This window comes from Pleurodeles waltl, chromosome 2_2 (assembly GCF_031143425.1).
Source record: "Pleurodeles waltl isolate 20211129_DDA chromosome 2_2, aPleWal1.hap1.20221129, whole genome shotgun sequence".
Classification (NCBI taxonomy): Eukaryota; Metazoa; Chordata; class Amphibia; order Caudata; family Salamandridae; genus Pleurodeles; species Pleurodeles waltl.
This window is the reverse complement of record NC_090439.1, coordinates 1,171,059,696-1,171,080,290: the sequence shown is the minus strand read 5'-3', so window position 1 is coordinate 1,171,080,290 and position 20,595 is coordinate 1,171,059,696. Positions and strand designations below refer to the sequence as shown.

At 42.0% G+C, this 20,595-nt stretch overlaps 1 protein-coding gene across 4 annotated transcripts in view; it reads right to left on the bottom strand.

Moving 5' to 3' along the window:
* Positions 1 to 12,962, bottom strand: part of MAPK15 (mitogen-activated protein kinase 15) — a 157,220-nt gene extending 144,258 nt beyond the window's left edge. For 2 of the 4 annotated variants that reach the window (XM_069221164.1, XM_069221162.1), the window contains exon 1: positions 12,860 to 12,962. The gene's annotated coding sequence lies outside the window, so the exon portion shown is untranslated. The remainder of the gene's footprint in view (positions 1 to 12,859) is intronic. The other 2 variants (XM_069221165.1, XM_069221163.1) reach the window with 2 other exon arrangements.
* Between the last annotated feature and the right edge of the window lie 7,633 nt (positions 12,963 to 20,595).

Here is a 20,595-nt window from a genome sequence, read left to right as displayed (position 1 = left end):
CGTAGTCCCTTGTACCCATTACCACCACATCCTTGATCAGCCTGCGTAGTCCCTTGTAGCCATTACCAGAACATCCTCGATCACCCCGCATAAGCCCTTGGAGCCATTACCACCACATCCTCGATCACCCTGCACACTCCCTTGTAGTCATTACCACCACATCCTCGATCACCCTGCACACTCCCTTGTAGCCATTACCACCACATCCTCGATCACCCCGCATAAGCCCTTGTAGCCATTACCACATCCTTGAACACCCTGCACAGTCCCTTGCACCAATTACCACCATATGCTTGATCACCCTGCTTAGTCCCTTGGAGCCATTACCACCACATCCTTGATCACTCTGCATAGTCCCATGCACCAATTACCACCATATCCTTGATCGCCCTGCGTAGTCCCTTGGAGTCATTGCCACCACTTCCTTGGTCACCCTGCACAGTCCCTTGGAGCCATTACAGCCACATCCTTGATCGCCCTGTGTAGTCCCTTGGAGTCAATACCAGCACATCCCTGATCGCCCTGCGTAGTCCCTTGGAGTCATCACTTCTATGGGGCTCGCATAAGACAAGGAGGGCCTTCGGGTGATTTGAAATCAATGTGTAGAGACAGCAGCTGTTGTCCAGTTCACATAAAAGTAGCTATTGGTGCTTTTGTTTCTACAAAATTGTGCATTTGGTTTGAACCGCCTCTGCCAGAAGCATGCGAATGCTCAGAGTATATATATTTGATTTGTAAAAGTAAAACAGGTTATTCCACAACATTTCTCCATCTTACATTTACTGTTTCATTTCTCTTTCTTTTCGACAATCACCTTGGTACCATTGGAATCCAAAAGAGGGAAACATTTAAAGAGTTTAAAAAAAGTAAATTGGGGTCATTTGGGATGTTTGGGCATTTAAAGAACAAGCCCTTCCATATTCCATGCCATCCTCATTTGCTTTCTCTCTTGCTTCCCATTGACAACCTTTTCCCCTGTAGCCATCACCTCTGCTTGGCTTGAGGAAGGTACCCCGTGAATGAGTGTCCCCTGGACTGTGCCCTGCATTTATCAAATGTATTTGGCTTCGGGGAAAGTAAGAATAGCTTGCATGGGGGTCTATCTCTGTGTCTAGAGGGGGGGGGGGTCCTATCTCTGTGTCCACGGCGGGGGGGGGGGGTCTATATTTGTGCCTACAGCAGGGAGTCAGTCTATCTCTGTGCCTACAGCAAGGAGTCAGTCTATCTCTGTGTCTACAGCAGGGGGGGGATCTATCTCTGTGTCTACAGCAGGGGGGGGGTCTATCTCTGTGTCTACAGCAGGGGGGGGGTGGGGGGTCTACCTCTGTGTCCACAGCAGAGGGGGGTCTATCTCTGTGTCCACAGCAGAGGGGGGTCTACCTCTGTGTCTACAGCATGGAGTCAGTCTATCTACAGCAGGGGGTGTATCTCTGTGTCCACAGCAGAGGGGGCTCTATCGCTGTGTCTACAGCAAGGGGATCTATCTCTATGTCCATAGCAGCGGGTTTGCGTTTATGTTTCACTTCTCGTAGTCCCCATTCTGCCACCACCATAATGTTTTTTTTTTTTTTATTATATAGATCACTACACGACATTAGCCGTATTTTAATCATTTTTAAAGTCATATCAGTTCGAAAATAATTTTTAGTGCTTGTCAGCTGAATTGTAATAGGCCTTGTGTCTGTCTGTGACGAAAAAGAGCTGCACCAGTTCTAACTTATGATGCAAACAAAATATTCAGTGTCCAAGGGAAGGAAACTGAACTTCATTTAACATGTTTTAGAAATTTGAGTTGTGGAATTTGACCTGGCATCCTAATGATTTGTAATGATTTCCTTTTAGCTTTTTGATATGATTAAAATGAAATATTGAAAATAACAAAATCTGTAATTGTCATTAACGTTATAACGGAAAAAGAGGGCCACATATCTAGAGGGATTTTGAAGTATGTGTACTGCCTCTGTGTGTGCCCTGGAAATGTATCCTAACGTGTTTAATGAATACATTGTGAATATGCTTATAAGTGGACTCTCCGGTGCAGCTGCTAATAATGACTTCCTGTGACCCCTGACGTAATTCAGCTGCTTGCCTGGAATCTGCTGCAATAAGGACGTTTTCCTCACTGAAAGCACCTGGTCTCCCGAGTAGCACAACAGCACACATGCATGATGTATGTCCCTTAGAATATACATGTCATAAGCATCTTTGGAAACTGAGCCGACACTAGCGCCTTCGGTCACTAGCGCCTTTGGTTTCTTCCTCTGCTGAGAAGGCACTGATTAAACTATTATCTTCAATCTAATACTTGTCGGAGTGAAAGTGCAGCAAGATATAAACAGCCGCACCCTTCTAACTGCATTTCTTCTGTTCACGGGACTTGGAAAAAATTGAAGCGCAAGAGAGCTCACTTCCTCTTAATTTTTTCTTGCACCGTATCGTCTGTGAATCTCAGCAAAATATTTTTACAAAATGTTCTTTAGCCATGAGGGTCCCTCTCCCAACACCAGAGATAAGGGGTCAGGGTGTCTGTATATTCTTGCCCCTTTTCTTTATTTTTTAACTTTTTTTGTGGGAATTGGCTAATGCAGAGTCCAAAATGGCTGACACCACTTCCTGGTGAAGAGTTGTCAGCCAATCAGATCTTTGCTACCCTAGGTATACAAATTTGGATTTTCCTTAATTTCTCTAAAACTACTAAGTGGTTTTACACCAAATAACAAAAAGGGCTCTTTCTGGACCAAGAGCTACCTTTATGCCAAATTTGGTGAAATTTCATCCACTGGTTTTGGCACTATCACTGTTCAATTTTTCCTATGGGAATTAACACTGGAAAAGCTCTAAATTTCACCCCACCCCCTTATCTCAGCCCCTGCTTCGCAGATCACTCTGAAACTTTCCAGGCAGCAGCTCCCGCGACTGTTGAATTTTTTTGGACATGTTTGTGAAGATACGTCAAGCGCCACTAAAGATATAGGCAAGCAAAAAACAGCTTTTTCTATAGAAACTAGGTCCTAACTATAACTACCAAGTGGTGGCTGCCACTAGGTAATATATATATATATATATATATATATATATATATATATATATATATATATATATATATAATTAAAATATAATACAAAAAACTGTTCTCTTACTATCTACTTGTGAACAATTGCAAAAGCTTTTTCCAAAACCACCAGTCATTGCTTACCGCAGAGCTCAAATTTACAATCACTTATTGTTAGAGCTGAACTTAAGCAAGCTGTAGCAAATGCAGGAGCTCATTGCTGTGATTCTAAAAGGTCCATCACATGTGAATACCTTTTAAAAACACCATCAGTAACTAGCTGTTACAAGAAAGACCTATGGAATAAGACAGCATCTTGCATGTCGCTCAACATGCATTATTTATGTGATTAAGTGCCAAAACTGTAAAAAAAAAAAAAAAATCAATTTGTAGGCCAAACAGTGAATAACCTCTGTACAAGGTTCAGGAACCACAAATCAGCAATAATTAACAGTAAACTTGACCAGCCTGTAGCCAATCATAGTAATCTTGTGGACCATTTACTATCAGATTTTCCCTGTGGAACATGTTTTAAAGGAAGAATTATGGGACATCAGAGAAAACTTCTGGATGTACCGTTTAAAATCACTGCATACAGATGGACTGAACATCACTAACAATATCACTTGATGTCTGCATATCTGAAGAGTTCTCAGGCCTTCACGGATTCCACATTCCAACTGGAATCTTCGCTCATGATGCTTTTGAAATTCCAGCAGTGTCAGCTGTGCAGCCACTGAGCAAACCATGTTGTACTACCCGAGGAAGGCAGGAGCTGAAATGTTGTAGTGGAAATATATTTTTGTTCTTTGGTGAGATCATCTGTTTGAGTCACTTCTTTCTTGGATAATTACACACATATATATATATATATATATATATATATATATATATATACACACACACACATACATACACACACACACACTTACATACACCCTGCAGCCAACCCCCCTATTCCCACCCAACCCTGAGCCACTTAGAAAGAGAAATGTTCTGGCAAATTGTAAACAAAATATATATTTGAGAAGTACAAATGTTGAGATCACCTTTATGTATGTACCTTAAATATTTGAAGTGGAAAAGAAGTTAAAGCTGAGAAATGACAACTGACACAACCTGGACCGGAACCATCAACCTTCTGTGTGAAGGTCGGAGAGATACCTGGACATACTATGCAGTGTCCAGATATTTCTATGACATTCAATCCAAAGGCGGTGATGGGAAAAAGACGTAAATGTTCCATAAACAAACACATTGCCATAAGATACCAGCATTTGAACCTTCAACCTAGTGAGTGACTGCTCAATAGCTTTACCAGTAGGCACGAGGTGACTCTATTCTGCTGTATATTAAAATGTTACTATAACACAGAGGTGTGGGATTCTTATAGCCCAAACCTCAGGACATATTGTTTGGTGTTAAGGAGGACAAGTTTTCATGTTTGTTTTGTCCTTGGGACAAACAGGCCCAACCCTCTGCAGCACACATCCTTTGGCTGTCAGTTCACAGTACCACATTATGGAACAGGGAAGGGGATTTTCTGCAGTTAAGGTAGTATTTGTGTCCATATGTTAATACTGTTCGAAATACATACTTATGGGTCATTAATTCAAAGCCTTTATCATTAAGACGAGCACTCTAAATAAATGTTGTAGTCAGTCACAATAGCTTTATTTTGTTACTTAAAACCATACAGGCAAAAGCAGAAAAAATAGACATAGTAAACATTAAAACTCAATAGAAAATGTAAACAGTAAAGCAGTAAAGCATAAAAATATCCTCACAATAAATACGTCAACCACCTATACCATGCTACCAAAGTAACCAGGTTTAAATATTGATAGCCCTAACAGGTCCCAAAAAAAATATTCTTAAAAAGAGGGCTCTCTCTTGCATCTCATCATGGCCACTAAAAAACTAGTGATGTGCCAAATTTCCCGTATATTGCCTAAAATCTGTAGGTAAATCAAGGCTGGACAAACCCCTTCCCCTTTAAAAGTGGCACAATAAAACGTAGTTGTGAAACTCGAAAGTGCCTACAGAACAAAATGGAGGTATCTTCAACTGACTGGTTATCACACGAACATTGGCCGACTTCCATCACATTATGAATCCCCTGCCGACAAGCTACCAGCCAATGCAGAACGCTAAGCCTGAACCTGGTCAGGAGAAATCTATGCTAAGTTTTTCTGCCCTCAGCTAAATAGGGCTCAATGGCACAACTCGGTCTAAGTAGGATGTATGACCGCACCGAGAGCTTAACTAGCTCCTTAGCTTCACCCTCCAAATTTGCCCGTAGTGTGAACTGTTGTTGCACCTATGCAAGGTCCTTTTATGTTGTAAGTGTGGACTGCATCACTTACAGTGGGTGCAGTGATAAACAAAAGTGGCTACACGTTTGCAAAGTTTAACGATATGAGACCACGTGTAATGCTCCCAGAATGCTCTATGATTAAATGCAAGTATTTGCAGAGGTTTGAACTCAAGACTGATTCTTTGCTTTCAAACTAAAATGTTAACCAAAAGTGCAACTAGGAAAAAATGTTTTGCTAAACTACGGTGAAATGTTAGGTACCATTTCTTTGAAGCATCATTTAGTAAAATACGTTGATGCATGCTAACATTCCAAAAATATCCATCATGAAAAATCAGTGTAAACAGTTTCAACTAGATTACGAAGAAAATAAACAAGCATTGGTAAATCCAAAAGGTCCAACACTGGGGGTCAGTATTTTGGTTTTGTCAATGTGTGTCTTGTTTTGATATGGCTTTCGTAAAACTTCATTGTTGTGAGAGCTGCAGGTCCTCATCATAGTAACAAACATTGGCAACAAACGAAAATATTTTGGTCTCAAAAAGCACACATTGCCAAAGTAGTTTCTGGCACTGAACAAAACTACTTTGTGTGCCAAAATGCTCCTTGTGAAAGAGCAAATTGCTATTACTCATAGTGAAGTTATCAGACAGACGGATAGAGACAGAAGTTTAATAAAAACAAAAGGTCATGTTTAACGCCTGGCCTAATTAGGAGCACAATTCTTAAATAAAGTCACAAAAGTGCACCCATGGTCTATGACTTTGCATTAGTGCAGATTTACGTATTTCATGAATTAAAACAAATCCAGAAGTAGACCAGGAAATTGTGCTCCTAGAACATATTTGTGAATTGTATTTTAGCACAAGCAAATATGCAAGTGAAGATTTGCTCATGCTTTCGCTGTTGAGCATTTACAAATTCACTTTCTCTCCAATTTCTACCAACCTTGGAAAAAGGTTTACTTCTGCCCTTGTCAGGAGTAAATTTCCAACCTTTCTCAGTATTGGAAAAGATTTGAGAATAGATGGTGAAAACCCTTAAAAAATGCAAATTAGTAAGTTTACACTCAAAAGGGCATTGTAGCCGTGGAACGATTGCTGACCGCTACCTCCAACCCCAGTATGTGGAGCTACACAAATGTGCCAGAATAAGGAAATTGCTAATATTCAAGCCCTACTATAGTATTAGCAGTTGCATAATCAGAAAGGCTCTCATATCCAAATACCCTTGCGCAACTCTGAGATGGTATGTGTCTAGTCCCCACCATAGGTCCACCGGTCTCTATTTGGCCTCAGTCCCCCACACCGAAATCTAAATGGGGTGACACAGCTTTCTCTGTGGAGGTAGCTAAACTTTGAAACACTCTTCCACTCCGTATTACAAAAGAGGAAACTTTTATGCCTTTTCGGAAACAGCTAAAAACTTGGCTCTTTTCCCTCAAATTATAACTTCTTTCATGAAAGTTCCTGCTCCTTCCTCATCTTGTTTTTGCTCTCACTTGCACTTCTTTCCGCTTAGCGTTTCGATGCTACGGCCAGAATGCGCTCTACAAATACAATTATATAATGAGATTGCTGCCATAATTTGCTGCAGCACTACATGGCACCAAAGGGAGAAGTAGATTTTTTTTTGATTTTTTTTTTTTTAACTTGACAATTAGATTTATGAAGCAACCTGCCCCATAAGCAAGTCGATATTTTATTAAATTCTACATCCCTGATGACATTTGTAGCAAATATTTTCCTAGTGTGACACTTTGAAGTCACAGTATAGAGAGACCGTTAAAGACATAAATGTTCCATCACTAGGAATGTTTAACATTCAAAAACACAAGTAAATAAACGGACACACTGCCATGAGATACCAGGATTTGAACCTTCAACCTACTGAGTGACAGTTAAAGAACTTCACCAGTAGGCCATAGTTGACTCTGTTCTTCTGTGCATCAAAGCGTAACTATAACATTTGTAGCAAACATCTTGCTACTGTGATGCTTTGAAGTCATTGTATTGAGAGACCGTAGCATGAACAATCTCTCCCTTCTCCATCCCATTATCGGATGGGAGAGGGAGAGAGCCGCAGGGGGAGCCTCAAGGACTACACAGTCCCACCATCTCTAGTGGGATCTGGCATTGCTCCTGCAAGCAGGGAGCTGCTTTAAATAGCTTGCGGGAGAAATGTTTTCATCTCTATCCCTGCACACGTGTTAGCATAGATTACAATTCATTGCCCCAGGAGGTGGCTGTTCCCAAAGCACCCTCCAACCTGCATATTTATAGCACATAGATCCAGGGAGGTGGTGGTCCCTTGGGCTCATATAAGCCCTAGAAGGGGGCCCAGCACGCTCCTTCCTATTTTTCCCCACAATGCCCCCATGACCTGGCCCACCCTGGGGCAATATTAAAAGCAAGTGTGGGAGACCGCAATTGATTTTTTTTTTTTATTTCACAGTAAAATTTGCAAATATTCTCGAGTTTTGCCATGAATTAAAAAAAAATTAAAAAATTAAAATTAAAAAAAAAGCTTTTAAGCCCTGGTTGATACCTGGACGTATGCTAGAGGCCAAGGGTAAATGTACCCTGACCCTTTTTCTTTTTTTAGGTTTGTTTTTGAGACTCAGCTGAAGAAGAGTCTCAAATTGGCTGGCAACACTTCCTGGTTGACGTGTTGTCAGACAATCAGATCTCTGAATGAGATTGGGAGTATTTGCGAAGCCTTTGTGTCTCCAGATATACACATTTGGTTTTCTTTTAATATTTCAAAAACTATTGAACAGACTTACACCAAATAACAAAAAGCACTCTTTCTGGACCAAAAGCTACCTTCCTGTCAAATTTGGTGTAATTCCACACAGCAGTTCAGGCTGTAGTGGGTCTAAATCTCTATGGGAATTAAAATGGGAAATGCACTTTTTTGACCCCTCCCTTTTTTCCTCAGCTGGATCACCCCTTGACGGATCACCCCGAAACCTCCCATGCCCAACAAGATTCTTGGGCAGACTCTTTAGTGAAAATTTCATTAAATGCTGCTAAAGACACAGGAAAGTCAAAAAAACACTTTTTCAATTGAAACTAGATCCTAACTATAACTACCTACTGGCGACAGTCATATTTATAGGTATGTGTGTTCTAACGCTTTATTTTAATATGTTTGACTGTAATAGTTATGCATATATACATTCAAGTACTCTGTGATATTATGAACTTGCATGATTGGGTTTCATTTATAATTATGTTGCAATTATAAGTGTCAATGCACTTATACTCATGTAATCACGCATTCTGAATGTGTATTTAATGACTTAGGGCTTTATTAAGTTGGTATAACCAAGGGCCTGAAAGAACAAGTTACTTACCTTCAGTAACGCTTTTTCTGGTGGATACACTGACTACCTGTGGATTCCTCACCTTATGAATTAGGTCTGTAATTACGGATGCTGGCGCAGGGATCGTATTCATAAGGTGAGGAATCCACAGGTAGTTGTATCCATCAGAACATTTGATTTCTTATGTCTAACCTTCAACATGGAGTTTTGCTTGTGTTGCACTATTCTTTATTTATAGGTGAGTCTGTCTGACTCTACAGTTAATGAAAGGCATCTTGTGTATCTGAGATAGTGGGGTATGCAAGGATATTGTGGCAAGGACAAAGGTACGTTAATTAACTGAGAAAAAAAGACTCCTGTTTGCGTACCAGGATGTGAAGAGACACTCAAAGTTGTCCTGAGGTTCTATTTGTGGGATGAGACCTTGACGGAAGTAGATAATTTCAATTGTGCATGAAGATCGAAAACTACTGGTGTTGATGACGTAGACTTCTCGAAAGTTCTGTAGGATTAATTGGTATTCACTTAGTTAGAACAGTGCAGATTCTCTTTAGTCTCTAACGAGGGCAGATTCTTCTTGAGACTTTGAGGGGTATTGACCTCTCTACTCTTTATCTCTTTGTATGGTTTTAGGCTACGCAACATCTCTATCAGTACTTCTACTAAGGTTTCCGATAAGGTGACACTTTCCAATATATCCTGAGACTTAATTAGGATTTTGTGCTACCTTAGGTTAGGGTACTTAGATTTATTTAGTTTCTCCCATTTATTAACCAACAGGATTGCAATTTATGTACTGATCATCAACTCTTGTTTTTCATCTTTGTATTGCTGCAACTGAAATACTTGTATGCCTTATGCTTATATGATTTAACTTCATTTAATGCTTTACTACAGCTTTGGTGATTCTGCACTTACATAGCATGTTTTTGAGATTCATTTACATAAGTTTGACCCTAAATTTATAATAAACGTTCTTATAATTAAAAAAAAAACAAACATTTTTTCAGTGCAAGTAACACAAACACTGATACATAACTATGAATAGCACGCTCTGTGGCACCAAAGCAAGGACATTCTGCAGCAAGTCCACGTTTGCCCCTAGAAACCAGCTACCTCCCCCTCACTCCTCCCTGCCAGTCACAGGACAACATCGAAGTCTGGGCACCCCGGGCATATGATAGCATCACTGGTGCCTACAATTGGTGCACATAATTTGCCCCAATATTTGTTCAGCTTCCCATATTTTGGACCATTTGTTCAGGCATCCACTGCTTTCAAAGACATCCCTTTCCACCAGCATGCACCAATCCATTTCACACTTCCAATCAGTCAGGAGTGTTGCCCACTCCACCCTCCACATTCGTGTTATGTTGGGTTTAGCCACCATCAACCCGTGTCACCTAGAGCCAATCCATCCAGTTAAAATGTTGCATTCCAAATATTGAGGCGGCACCACTTTGCAGATACCTCCATATTACTGCCACAAATATCGTTTAAACCTGTCACTACGGACTCCCAACACAGCTGAAGTACCAGGCAGCTCCAAATCAGGTGAAAAATACAACCCCTCCCCATTGCATTTTTTGGGGCACATGATAGTTTCTGTCCTGCCCATCTTGGCCAAAGTGGTACACGTATAATGGGTTTAATGTAGAATTTTCAGCTGTATAAGGTGGATCTTCGATCTTAGGGCCACTTCCCTTGGTGACACCCTTCAGGCCTATTAGATCTTGTGCCCAATGTTCTCGTAGATGAGTCAAGTGTGTCAGGGGAGTTATTTAACAGTTTGCGGTATGTGAGAGAGATCGCCTTCTTGCGCATATGTCCAACTAACAGTCTGTCCTCGAGTGGGGATGACTCAGGGAGGTCAGCGCCTCTGGGCAGTGCTCTCTGCAGGGCATGGCATCTCTGTAAATGTCAGTAGATTTCAGTGGATGCCAGTTGGCACTCATTTTGTACGTCGGCAAAGGAAATCACCCCATCCTGATTCCACAGATCTCCCACCCAAGATAGGGCAATCAGATCTCACTTGTCGAAGCCCTGTTGTGTAGCAAAAGTACCCAATTCTGCAGTGCCCTACAGAGGAACGGCCAGAGTTATCCTACCCCACCATCCCAGGGCATTCAGCGCGGTATGCCAAAGAGGAGTGGGACTAGCAAAGGAGGCTGCATGGGTGTTTCCATAGATGGCCCTGAGCTAGACCCTGGGTGTCATATTCCTCCTATCCATCTGATAAGCCGACTCGTTCTCTGGAAGTATTATAAACTTTTGAGCTTTACTCTCTGTCTCCGGGACCTATTGTGTGATCAAATAGGTTACACTGTTAATTGATTTGAAGTGTTGACTTTAACTTCCCTTTACCCATCAAGAGTCCTAAAAATGTCTGTTGAAAGAAGAGAAGCAAGAATATAGGCCCCGAGAGTCATTGCTCCATACCACAATAGGGGCGGGAACATACCTGCCATCAGAAATACCCCAAAAACTGGATTGGGGGGGACAGTAACACAGTAGCATAGCGCAGATATAGCAGGAGTAGGGGAAGTATAGGGCAGGAATACTCCATACCAGATCAGGGACAAGAACATATCTGCCACTAGGAATGCCTCCCAAGGAGGGAGGGACAGGAGAGAGACCACAACAGGGGATAGGAACATACCTGCCACAAGGAATACCCCTAAAACAGAGGAGAGAGGTGGGTAGTAATACAATAACATGGAGCAGATTTATCACAGAACGAGCAGGGGCACTACTGGGCAGTTATACTTCATACCACAACAGGAGCAGAAAATACTTGCCACCAGGAATACCCTTAAGCCAGGGGAGGGCAGGAGAGAGAGACAGAGAGAGAAAGATAGACAGGGAGACAGAGAGAGAGAGATGGAGCAGAACATAATAGTGTAAAGAGCAGAAGTACAGGCAATAGAGGATAGTGACGGTACAATGAGAAGAGTAGGCCAGGGATATCACAACAGGGAATCGGCGGAGGGGCAGTGGTACTCTATGGATAAGGACTACCACCACAGGGGTAGGAATACAACAATATCAGGAATACCCCCCAAACCTGGAGAGAGACACAGAGGTGGGGCAGTAGCACCCTAGCATGGAGAAGTAAAATAATAGAAGAATAGGGCAACACAGGGCAGTGGAACTCCACTAACAGGAAGAGCATGGAGGGGTAACCCAAAGAAGAACTGGGGGTAGGAACACCACAGTACGAGCAGGTTAGTACAAGACACTGGTACTCCATCGAGAGGAGAGGCGCAGGGGATATCACCGTGGGGAATCGGGAGCACGAATACAGCAAGGTCGGAGAGAGAGATGAGGCAGTATCACCACAGCGTGGGACAAGGATACCAGAACAGGAGCGGGTGAGTAATAGCGCAGGAGGGGAGGGTCATGGGTAGGAATACACCACTCATCATAAATACCCCACGCCTGGAAAGGCAGGGGTGGGCATCAGCATCACATCGTGGGCAGGGATGCTGGGCACGGAGAGCACAAAACGGGTGTGTCCCACCGGGCTGGGTCACAAGGACAGTAATACTCCAGGGCACTTTGAGATCCCAGTAATGCCCAATACCCCAAGGACACGACAGGATCCTCTGGCAGTATCCGACGGGCCAGTGATGATCCGGCTGAAGCCAGGTACTAACAACCTGCACATGACAGGGTACCGGCTAATACTGCCCAAGAGTGAAGGACAAGGGAAGGGGCAGGACAGTGCTGGCCAGCGGCACACAGGGTACAGTAAAAGTACCCTAGAGAAGGTGTGCGGTAATACCACAGAGAGGGTAAGGAGGTATTACCCCAGAGAGGGTGAGGCTGCACACAGGGAGGGTGGGCGGTATTGCCTCTCCAGGGGCAGTTGTGATGCTGCAGACAAGGCGGGGCAGTATTGATGTCCAGGGGCAGTGTTACCCCTCCAGGGGCAGTGTTACCCCTCCAGGGGCAGTGTTACCCCTCCAGGGGCAGTGTTACCCCTCCAGGGGCAGTGTTACCCCTCCAGGGGCAGTACTTGTGCCCCAGACAAGCCGGGCCACCAGCAGAGCCCCACGGATGTCGGGGCGGTGACACCCCCGGGAGGCAGGAGTGAGTGCTCCCACGGCCCAGGCTCCTGCGACGGTGGGGCCCTCCCAGTCCCTCCCCTCCGGTATCTCACCTCCGGGCCGGGGCTCCTCGGTGCCGCGCTGCCTGCCGGGATACTAACGGAAGCCGCAACTAACAAGTGTTGACCGCTGTTGCTAGGAGACCAGACGAGAAACACTGCGCATGCGCGACCCGGTGATGCACGGGAGAACGCGCTCACTGCGTCACCATCCTGCCACTAACAAGGAAGACGGACTACGGAAGTCCCCGTCTAATAAAGACAGAGGACGGACTGCAGATCTCGACTCACCGATAATAAAACATTTCTAGCTATCGCGATTCGCGACAAAGAACTTTCGATTCCATTAAGGACACGGGGGCTCCGATTATGCTTCTCATCTTTACTGCTGCCAAAGGAGAGCAGCGAATTAAAATGTTTTTAACATTATCGAAATGAAAACAATACTGTATATTACTCCAAATGACGTCACAGTATACGTCCAATCACGCCCCTTTGCAGGTTATACACCCGGCTGTCGCCATCTTTCATCCTCCTGCTGTGCAGCAGAGCACACAACAGTTCGAATCCAAAGCAGTGCAACTGTGTAGGCATGCAACAAAAATACACTCCAGATGTAATGACATGCAACAAAAATACTCCCCAGATGTAATGACATGCAACAGAAATACTCCCCAGATGTAATGACATGCAACAGAAATACTCCCCAGATGTAATGACATGCAACAGAAATACTCCCCAGATGTAATGACATGCAACAGAAATACTCCCCAGATGTAATGACATGCAACAAAAATACTCCCCAGATGTAATGACATGCAACAGAAATACTCCCCAGATGTAATGACATGCAACAAAAATACTCCCCAGATGTAATGACATGCAACAGAAATACTCCCCCGATGTAATGACATGCAACAGAAATACTCCCCCGATGTAATGACATGCAACAGAAATACACTCCAGATGTAATCACATGCAACAGAAATACTCCCCCGATGTAATCACATGCAACAGAAATACACTCCAGATGTAATCACATGCAACAGAAATACACTCAAGGTGTAATGACACGCAACAGAAATACTCCCCAGATGTAATGACATGCAACAGAAATACACTCAAGGTGTAATGACATGCAACAGAAATACACCCCAGATGTAATCACATGCAACAGAAATACACTCAAGGTGTAATGACACGCAACAGAAATACTCCCCAGATGTAATGACATGCAACAGAAATACACTCCAGATGTAATCACATGCAACAGAAATACACTCAAGGTGTAATGACACGCAACAGAAATACACTCCAGATGTAATCACATGCAACAGAAATACACCCCAGATGTAATCACATGCAACAGAAATACACTCAAGGTGTAATGACACGCAACAGAAATACACTCAAGGTGTAATGACACGCAACAGAAATACACTCCAGGTGTAATGACACGCAACAGAAATACACTCCAGGTGTAATGACACGCAACAGAAATACACTCCAGATGTAATGACACGCAACAAAAATACACTCCAGATGTAATGACACGCAACAAAAATACACTCCAGATGTAATGACACGCAACAGAAATACACTCCTGGTGTAATGACACGCAACAGAAATACACTCCAGATGTAATGACACGCAACAGAAATACACCCCAGATGTAATGACACGCAACAGAAATACACCCCAGATGTAGTGACACGCAACAGAAATACACTCCAGATGTAATGACACGTAACAGAAATACACTCCAGATGTAATGACACGTAACAGAAATACACCCCAGATGTAGTGACACGCAACAGAAATACACTCCAGATGAAGTGACACGCAACAGAAATACACTCCAGATGTAATGACACGCAACAGAAATACACTCCAGATGTAATGACACGTAACAGAAATACACTCCAGATGTAATGACATAACAGGCAACAGTAATACACTCCAGATGTAATGACATGCAACAGAAATACACTCCTAGTCTAATCACATGCGACACAAACACACTTCAGATGTAATGACATGCACCAGAAATACACCCCAGATGTAATGACATAACAGGCAACAGTAATACACTCCAGGTGTAATGACACGCAACATGCAACAGAAATACACGCCAGATGTAATGACATGCAACAGAATTACACTCCAGGTGTAATTACACGCACTAGAATTACACTCCAGATGTAATGACACACGATAGAAATACACTCCAGATGTAATGACACGTGCCAGAAATATACTCCAGGTGTAATGACATGCACCAGAAATACACTCCAGATGTAATAACATAACATGCAACAAAAGTACACTCCAGATGTAACGACACGCAAGAGAAATACACTCCAAATGTAATGACACGCAAGAGAAATACACTCCAGATGTAATGACACGTAACAGAAATACACTCCAGATGTAATGACACGTAACAGAAATACACTCCAGATGTAATGACACGTAACAGAAATACACTCCAGATGTAATGACATAACAGGCAACAGTAATACACTCATGGTGTAATGACACGTAACAGAAATACACTCCAGATATAATGACACGTAACAGAAATACACTCCAGATGTAATGACACGTAACAGAAATACACTCCAGATGTAATGACATAACAGGCAACAGTAATACACTCATGGTGTAATGACACGTAACAGAAATACACTCCAGATGTAATGACACGTAACAGAAATACACTCCAGATGTAATGACACGTAACAGAAATACACTCCAGATGTAATGACATGCAACAGAAATACACTCCTAGTGTAATCACATGCGACACAAACACACTTCAGATGTAATGACATGCACCAGAAATACACCCCAGATGTAATGACATAACAGGCAACAGTAATACACTCCAGGTGTAATGACACGCAACATGCAACAGAAATACACGCCAGATGTAATGACATGCAACAGAATTACACTCCAGGTGTAATTACACGCACTAGAATTACACTCCAGATGTAATGACACACAATAGAAATACACTCCAGATGTAATGACACGTGCCAGAAATATACTCCAGGTGTAATGACATGCACCAGAAATACACTCCAGATGTAATAACATAACATGCAACAAAAGTACACTCCAGATGTAACGACACGCAAGAGAAATACACTCCAAATGTAATGACACGCAAGAGAAATACACTCCAGATGTAATGACACGTAACAGAAATACACTCCAGATGTAATGACACGTAACAGAAATACACTCCAGATGTAGTGACACGCAACAGAAATACACTCCAGATGTAATGACACGTAACAGAAATACACTCCAGATGTAATGACACGTAACAGAAATACACTCCAGATGTAATGACATAACAGGCAACAGTAATACACTCCAGATGTAATGACATGCAACAGAAATACACTCCTAGTGTAATCACATGCGACACAAACACACTTCAGATGTAATGACATGCACCAGAAATACACCCCAGATGTAATGACATAACAGGCAACAGTAATACACTCCAGGTGTAATGACACGCAACATGCAACAGAAATACACGTCAGATGTAATGACATGCAACAGAATTACACTCCAGGTGTAATTACACGCACTAGAATTACACTCCAGATGTAATGACACACGATAGAAATACACTCCAGATGTAATGACACGTGCCAGAAATATACTCCAGGTGTAATGACATGCACCAGAAATACACTCCAGATGTAATAACATAACATGCAACAAAAGTACACTCCAGATGTAACGACACGCAAGAGAAATACACTCCAAATGTAATGACACGCAAGAGAAATACACTCCAGATGTAATGACACGTAACAGAAATACACTCCAGATGTAATGACACGTAACAGAAATACACTCCAGATGTAGTGACACGCAACAGAAATACACTCCAGATGTAATGACACGTAACAGAAATACACTCCAGATGTAATGACACGTAACAGAAATACACTCCAGATGTAATGACATAACAGGCAACAGTAATACACTCCAGATGTAATGACATGCAACAGAAATACACTCCTAGTGTAATCACATGCGACACAAACACACTTCAGATGTAATGACATGCACCAGAAATACACCCCAGATGTAATGACATAACAGGCAACAGTAATACACTCCAGGTGTAATGACACGCAACATGCAACAGAAATACACGCCAGATGTAATGACATGCAACAGAATTACACTCCAGGTGTAATTACACGCACTAGAATTACACTCCAGATGTAATGACACACGATAGAAATACACTCCAGATGTAATGACACGTGCCAGAAATATACTCCAGGTGTAATGACATGCACCAGAAATACACTCCAGATGTAATAACATAACATGCAACAAAAGTACAATCCAGATGTAACGACACGCAAGAGAAATACACTCCAAATGTAATGACACGCAAGAGAAATACACTCCAGATGTAATGACACGTAACAGAAATACACTCCAGATGTAATGACACGTAACAGAAATACACTCCAGATGTAATGACACGCAACAGAAATACACCCCAGATGTAATGACACGCAACAGAAATACACCCCAGATGTAGTGACACGCAACAGAAATACACTCCAGATGTAATGACACGTAACAGAAATACACTCCAGATGTAATGACACGTAACAGAAATACACCCCAGATGTAGTGACACGCAACAGAAATACACTCCAGATGTAGTGACACGCAACAGAAATACACTCCAGATGTAATGACACGCAACAGAAATACACTCCAGATGTAATGACACGTAACAGAAATACACTCCAGATGTAATGACATAACAGGCAACAGTAATACACTCCAGATGTAATGACATGCAACAGAAATACACTCCTAGTCTAATCACATGCGACACAAACACACTTCAGATGTAATGACATGCACCAGAAATACACCCCAGATGTAATGACATAACAGGCAACAGTAATACACTCCAGGTGTAATGACACGCAACATGCAACAGAAATACACGCCAGATGTAATGACATGCAACAGAATTACACTCCAGGTGTAATTACACGCACTAGAATTACACTCCAGATGTAATGACACACGATAGAAATACACTCCAGATGTAATGACACGTGCCAGAAATTTACTCCAGGTGTAATGACATGCACCAGAAATACACTCCAGATGTAATAACATAACATGCAACAAAAGTACACTCCAGATGTAACGACACGCAAGAGAAATACACTCCAAATGTAATGACACGCAAGAGAAATACACTCCAGATGTAATGACACGTAACAGAAATACACTCCAGATGTAATGACACGTAACAGAAATACACTCCAGATGTAATGACACGTAACAGAAATACACTCCAGATGTAATGACATAACAGGCAACAGTAATACACTCATGGTGTAATGACACGTAACAGAAATACACTCCAGATATAATGACACGTAACAGAAATACACTCCAGATGTAATGACACGTAACAGAAATACACTCCAGATGTAATGACATAACAGGCAACAGTAATACACTCATGGTGTAATGACACGTAACAGAAATACACTCCAGATGTAATGACACGTAACAGAAATACACTCCAGATGTAATGACACGTAACAGAAATACACTCCAGATGTAATGACATGCAACAGAAATACACTCCTAGTGTAATCACATGCGACACAAACACACTTCAGATGTAATGACATGCACCAGAAATACACCCCAGATGTAATGACATAACAGGCAACAGTAATACACTCCAGGTGTAATGACACGCAACATGCAACAGAAATACACGCCAGATGTAATGACATGCAACAGAATTACACTCCAGGTGTAATTACACGCACTAGAATTACACTCCAGATGTAATGACACACAATAGAAATACACTCCAGATGTAATGACACGTGCCAGAAATATACTCCAGGTGTAATGACATGCACCAGAAATACACTCCAGATGTAATAACATAACATGCAACAAAAGTACACTCCAGATGTAACGACACGCAAGAGAAATACACTCCAAATGTAATGACACGCAAGAGAAATACACTCCAGATGTAATGACACGTAACAGAAATACACTCCAGATGTAATGACACGTAACAGAAATACACTCCAGATGTAATGACACATAACAGAAATACACTCCAGATGTAGTGACACGCAACAGAAATACACTCCAGATGTAATGACACGTAACAGAAATACACTCCAGATGTAATGACACGTAACAGAAATACACTCCAGATGTAATGACATAACAGGCAACAGTAATACACTCCAGATGTAATGACATGCAACAGAAATACACTCCTAGTGTAATCACATGCGACACAAACACACTTCAGATGTAATGACATGCACCAGAAATACACCCCAGATGTAATGACATAACAGGCAACAGTAATACACTCCAGGTGTAATGACACGCAACATGCAACAGAAATACACGCCAGATGTAATGACATGCAACAGAATTACACTCCAGGTGTAATTACACGCACTAGAATTACACTCCAGATGTAATGACACACGATAGAAATACACTCCAGATGTAATGACACGTGCCAGAAATATACTCCAGGTGTAATGACATGCACCAGAAATACACTCCAGATGTAATAACATAACATGCAACAAAAGTACACTCCAGATGTAACGACACGCAAGAGAAATACACTCCAAATGTAATGACACGCAAGAGAAATACACTCCAGATGTAATGACACGTAACAGAAATACACTCCAGATGTAATGACACGTAACAGAAATACACTCCAGATGTAGTGACACGCAACAGAAATACACTCCAGATGTAATGACACGTAACAGAAATACACTCCAGATGTAATGACATGCAACAGAAATACACTCCTAGTGTAATCACATGCGACACAAACACACTTCAGATGTAATGACATGCACCAGAAATACACCCCAGATGTAATGACATAACAGGCAACAGTAATACACTCCAGGTGTAATGACACGCAACATGCAACAGAAATACACGCCAGATGTAATGACATGCAACAGAATTACACTCCAGGTGTAATTACACGCACTAGAATTACACTCCAGATGTAATGACACACGATAGAAATACACTCCAGATGTAATGACACGTGCCAGAAATATACTCCAGGTGTAATGACATGCACCAGAAATACACTCCAGATGTAATAACATAACATGCAACAAAAGTACACTCCAGATGTAACGACACGCAAGAGAAATACACTCCAAATGTAATGACACGCAAGAGAAATACACTCCAGATGTAATGACACGCAAGAGAAATACACTCCAGATGTAATGACACGTAACAGAAATACACTCCAGATGTAATGACACGTAACAGAAATACACTCCAGATGTAATGACACGTAACAGAAATACACTCCAGATGTAGTGACACGCAACAGAAATACACTCCAGATGTAATGACACGTAACAGAAATACACTCCAGATGTAGTGACACGCAACAGAAATACACTCCAGATGTAATGACACGTAACAGAAATACACTCCAGATGTAGTGACCCGCAACAGAAATACACTCCAGATGTAGTGACCCGTAACAGAAATACACTCCAGATGTAGTGACACGCAACAGAAATACACTCCAGATGTAATGACACGCAACAGAAATACACTCCAGATGTAATGACACGCAACAGAAATACACTCCAGATGTAATGACACGTAACAGAAATACACTCCAGATGTAATGACACGTAACAGAAATACACTCCAGATGTAATGACACGTAACAG